The following is a 6,076-nucleotide window of genomic DNA, read 5'->3' on the forward strand; positions in this document are numbered from 1 at the left end:
GCAACATTACATGCAAGCTCTTTATTCGTACCTAGTATAAAAAATGGCGGCTTCCGTATAAATGCTAGTAGTTCAAGGAAATGTTTACTTTTCTTTCAAGCAGCAAGGTTCGCTTTTGGTGTTTATTGCATTAGTAAGGAAGAACGTACTGTACTCAAAAATAATAATGACGAACTAAACCGATGATGTGATTTTAATTTCATTCCCTTTTTTTAATTTTTCACACAGCAACGTTCGCAATTATAACATTAGTATGATAGGAGGGAAATAGTAGGTACACGTAAATATATAGCATGGGCAAAGCCGCGAGCAGAGTTAGTAACTAATAAAATTATCTATCTGGTACTGGTAGGTATATAAAAATTCAGCTTCCTTATGTTAGTGTTCCCACAACGCACAAAGTACCTAGTCATTGGATTAATTTGAAATTATTGCACAGCACTACTTTTTTTCTTTAAAAACATGTATATACTTTTGGCCACAAACCAGGCCCAGCCCGGGGTTAAAAAATAGTGTTCTGTAATTCCGTGCCTCTCAGAGTACGTCACATGACGATGATAATAATTGTTAAAACCCATCATCCCGCATTAGCGCAGCATGTTGGGTCTATGCTATTAAACTATCTCAATAATTTAAATTCAATAAATTCATAAATTTAATAAACTATATTCATAATTACCAATAAAACGACAGTAATTGTCTGTTATATATTTAATAGACCTATATACCAGCAAATAACGAATTAACTATCTTAATTAATCTACAGGAACTGAAATTGTGCCATACGGTCAAATTTTCACTACCAAATTAGAGGGTAAAAGAAAGCTTTTATTATTTCCTAGGTAAAAATAATTAATTATGTCTATTTGTATTATTGCTGATGTCTTAATAACTTTGCCTGTTAGTGGCATCATTTCCATTTCTATGTTGAAAGATTGAAAGCTCCATCATATTTGCATAATAAATAGAATACGAATAGCGTTTGTCACCACAGAAAGTATTTTAGTAAGATTTTTTACTCGAGATCTTGTAAAAGCAAACAGCGCTATGATAAAATTCTCACTGATTACGCCTGCTCAAACAATAACATTGGTAAGCTAACGCTTTTAAACGGGCTATGAATTCAGCTTAAATGAGCCCGTTTTAACCAGCCCGTAACATTAATATTTAATAGTTACAGTGTAAAACACCTACCCTTTTCAATAAAGGAACCAATGTGAATCCGTGTCTTCTAGAACTAGAAACACTGTTAATATTCTATGCACTGGGTCTTCGCGACTGAATTTTCAGCACAATTTACATATACGCTATAGAGGCACCGTACACCAACTAGCTATCAACGAATGAACTAGGTAATGCAATGCATTCTATTTTTACATGTGATCCAGAAAGGTGCGAACCGGCTAGGAGGCAACTGTGAAATAATTGAACCCAACGTTACTGCGACGAGCTACTTCTGCGATCTACCGTGAGATGGCGCTGCATTAAATTTTGTTCGGAGTCGCATCCAAAAACAAAGTATTTCAGTAGTGATTTTCAGCAAACATGGTTTTTAAGAATTTATTCCGGTTTTTATTTAATGACAAAGCAAATTTCTACCTACGCAACGAAGTGAAATATGTCAAATTTTATGTTGAAACAAAAAAAATCGCAATTTTTATCGATTACAATAAAAATTCAAATAATAAAAAATTGCAGAGCAATGAAAAGAACTGTCAAAACAAATAATGTTGTATTCCTAACGGCTCTGCAGTCATATTATCTTATTTAAAAAATTGGAAACAAAATTATAATTTTACGAAATTATATGATTTTTTGAATTTCCACTCGAGATTTCAGTATAACTTTTTTTTTACTTAACATGTTGAGGTGTTATAATTTTTTTTTTCTAATTGGATACTTATATAATCTAGGCCCATTATAACTTTACAGTTCTAGTTGTTTACAGTTGTAATGTGTTAAGAATCGAATACATGTATGTTAGCTGAACTTATTACTAAAACTATATGTACTTTCATGATGGAATTATCTGTAGAGGCATAGGCCTCAGTTCGACTTGTAAAATATTCCTACGAGATTTGGCACCGCTCAAACTGTTCATAGCAAACCTAGCAGAATAAGTCTTTGAGATAATATACTATTAATATTAAGTAACACGCTTATTTGTCTGGTCATAAATAGTTTAGTTTATTTTAGTTTAGAGGCTTATTGCCCGTTTTCATTAACGACAGACCTGGCAACGCCTAAGTAAGTAACGCCAAAGCATAAATTTAACTTACACTAATTTTCTTCACTATCATATCACCTAACTGGTTCCTAGACAAGGTGTGGTATTTTGTGTTGGTATTATCATATTTTTCATTTTTCGTATGGATTTCAGGTTTTAAAAAAATATCGAAAATATATTTTTTGGATCTGTCAAGTGTCAGTTAACGAGTCCCTGAACTTTACGATCCGCTGGATCGGTGTTGTAAGTTAAGACGGAGCCTTACATGGTTTGAAATCACATAAGAGTTTTTGTTCTCTAGGAATAACCTGAATTACTAGGCATCCGATTAAGGCTATTCCTAGGTTTAGTGAAAACGGGCATATATCTGTTATGTTCTTACCAATAAACCTTTTATAGCGTAGAAGACAAAACATTTCATGATAATGAAATGTTTTGTCGTATGTCAAATAACCGATAATAGAAACATATCGGCGTATAACTGTTTAAAATTATTGAAATATTAGTAAGGTAAAGTTAACGTTTAATAGTAGATTATAATGTTTCAACGTATTTCTATAAATGTGCTTGTACTATAAACATCTAAATTAATTTAAATATTACAAGTTTCATATTATGATTATGTATATGTAAAACAATATTGTCAGACTCTTTTAACAACTTTTATCCAACATGTAGAAAAGAACCTACTCTAGAACATTTAAGGACCTTTGTATATATCCGTAGTTGCTATACATTGATGATCAATCTTGGAAAATTTTAATAATAATCCTGGGAAAAGTAAATAAACTTTTAATTTAATTATAAATAATAATAAAGGAAATGCTTTTAAACATTTATCAGACTGTTCCTATTTTGTTAACTGATTCACTAAAATCCTTACTTATTGATATTTAGATATTTATTTTTTAAGGTTTATTATTAAGAGACAACGAAATATATAAGTGCAACGATTTTTGAATTTTTTAACATATATTTGCATGGGATTTTACTAATAATGTTAAGTTGTTTAAACTGAAAAAAATATGTTGTATATAGAGTGTGATATTAATATCTAACGTCATTGACATCATTGCCCCATACTTTTTAATGAATGTGGTGGATACTTTCCCAAATGTAATGAAACATAATAAACTAATTTATTTTAACCTACCTAGTTCTAATCATAATATTTAAAAAAAAATCTTGTTTTGAATCACTCCAATGCAAATAACTTACTTTACCCGGAGCAATACGGCTTCACTAAAGGTCGAAGTACGACAGATACAGCTGGTAAACTTTTAAAAAATCTTTCTATATTTTACTGCCAGGTTCACAGAAAGCCTGGTCTATTTTGTGTATTTTGTGATATATCCAAAGCATTTGATTATGTTTATCAGATAGAAATAATTTGAAGAACACAGCATAATATCATACAGTCTTAGTTCATTTGTTCAACCGTAATAGATAGGTGTCCCACAAGGCTCTCGCTCACTACTGAAACTTGTGACATTAGACTATTTGAAGATTATACATCTCTAAAGACTGATAGAAAATTAACGCAAGCATTGTAAACCATGTTATTGAGAATTTCATAGGTTTACTCGGCATATCCTTGAATTGTAATTTTCAGTGCGGAGCCCATATAGAAACACTAGTGGGCAAAGTAAGCTCGTTTGCCTACACAGGCAGATAAAATAGACAATAGGCAGATTACTGAAGACAACCAGTAGTAACATATTAAATTAAGGCGTTCAAACAACTAGGTTTGTTTGTTTTGCAGATATTTTGATTTTGATATCAAAACTTTATTTAAATTTCATCAATAATCTGTCGGTATGATCAATATAAATAAACATAAATCCCCCAAATTCCTATTTATAATATGCCCGCAACTTCGTGCGCGATTTTTGACTATTTCGGGTTCTTTATTAATTTCATGAAATTAATTATTGTGCATAATTCGTATTAAAACTCAGCCCCCATTTTATTCCCCGAGCATTCGAATATTTTATCATCCTTGAAGGTTGATATAAATATTTTATTTTAAATTGATGATCTAAGTAATGAAAGGTAGTATCTAAGCAGAATAGTCCAACCCGACCAACAGCACAATAGCTTTCATTTCTCACAAGATTGAAAAATGAATTTTAAATTGTAAGTTATTAGCGGCTTTATAATCTCATTGGCTTTTTTGTTGGTTGAGTCAAAAAACAAACCTCAAAAGTTTATTTATTTAAGACAGAAAACAGTTACATCGTTATCATAAACCCATAAGCGGGCCGCAATGGGTGGACTCGTGGCGCACAAGGCACGAGTCTCCCTCTCAGAATCAGACTGTTGCCTCCACGCTAGCCAAATATCGATTTTGAGAACGTTATAGAGCACTATATCAGAAATGCAGGTTTCCTCACGATATTTTCCTTCGCTGTTAAAGCAAGTGATATTTAGTTATAGAGCATTATAAATAATGCTCTATAACTAAATCTCTATCTCTATAACAATCAGGTTATAACAACCTACCTATTATAACAACAACAACACTGAAATCTAAACAAAAGAGTGGATATTAATATTGAAATCCACACCCACTGTCCACGTTAGAAGAAAGGTGACACAAATTAAGTAAAAGTACTTTTATGTCACGCCGGCATCCCGACGCCGAAATGATATCCACGTCTAGCCTTTATGAACGTAAAAGCCACAACAAAGGTATATTGTTCTCGGTAAAAGGCAGATTGACATATTGACAGCAAAGGTTAACGCAGTATCTCGCACATTGCTCGCCACGGATCTGTTTTTGTAATCCCCACTTTGTGTTAGTGTGTTGTACCTGAGACTGCTTAAAACTTTACTTGAAATAAATGAATTTTAATTGTTAAAATAATGATATATACCAAATATTAGCTGGTGCAAAAAAAGCATTATCAATCTTCGATAAATCTACCCTCGACTTCGGCTCGAGGGATAAATATCTCGGAAAAACAGTTCAGAAACTCTACTTTTTATTTCAAATGAGAGGCCATTTCTTCGAGGTCTATGATTCAATTTTTGGGTTGGATTAGTTCGGGGTAGGTCGAGGAAAAAACGGGTTCATTGGCCGAGTTAAACACTGCTTTTAATTTAGCTCAATTATAGATTTAATATTACATGTAACAATATCTCACAAAATGATTTGAAATTAATAAAGAATGCCTGTACGATTTTTTTTTTTAATATTTATTTTTTCAACATTTTTTTCTTATAATTGGTCTCATTTCATTCGTTTAGTCTGTAGATATTTGAAAAATATAAAAAATATTTCTATGTGTATCAATTTTGTGTAAAATATATTTTTTTGGTTTAGACAAACATAAAGTCCAAAATGTTAGAATCCAAAAGACTAGAACCTTGAGTATACTTGTATGCACTCGAGCATAAAATTCTGTTTTAGTCCTCTTACAAATTGCATACCCTATACGTTTATTTCCTCTTATAGTAACTAACTAATTGATTATTCAATATGGCGGTAATGCAATGTCTAAAGTTACGAGCGACGAGGTACATCCAAAACGAACGAGAGATTTTTGAGTAACACCCAAGTTTTGCATCAAGAATTCTGAGAGCAGGAGCGGCCAAAACGAATGCAGCTTGAGTTGATACTCTACTTTTCACATTTTGTGAGATAATAAAATCAAAGTACAAAGTATTAAGTATCCATATAATTATAAATGTGAAAGAGTCTGTTTAAGTTTTTTTAAACCTATGCTTGCCTCAACCATTGCCTCGATCTTAATGAAATATGACAATCAGATAACTCGCATCCCGGAGACACAGGTAACTTTTATTCCGGAAAAATAAAAGGTTACTACGGAAATCGGGATTCATAAT

At 32.0% G+C, this 6,076-nt stretch overlaps 1 protein-coding gene across 1 annotated transcript in view; it reads right to left on the reverse strand.

Moving 5' to 3' along the window:
* Positions 1–1,315, reverse strand: part of LOC120636213 (coiled-coil domain-containing protein AGAP005037) — a 175,879-nt gene extending 174,564 nt beyond the window's left edge. Inside the window, exon 1 of the mRNA XM_039907581.1 lies at positions 1,301–1,315. The gene's annotated coding sequence lies outside the window, so the exon portion shown is untranslated. The remainder of the gene's footprint in view (positions 1–1,300) is intronic.
* Between the last annotated feature and the right edge of the window lie 4,761 nt (positions 1,316–6,076).

Source organism: Pararge aegeria, chromosome Z, assembly GCF_905163445.1.
Source record: "Pararge aegeria chromosome Z, ilParAegt1.1, whole genome shotgun sequence".
NCBI lineage: Eukaryota > Metazoa > Arthropoda > Insecta > Lepidoptera > Nymphalidae > Pararge > Pararge aegeria.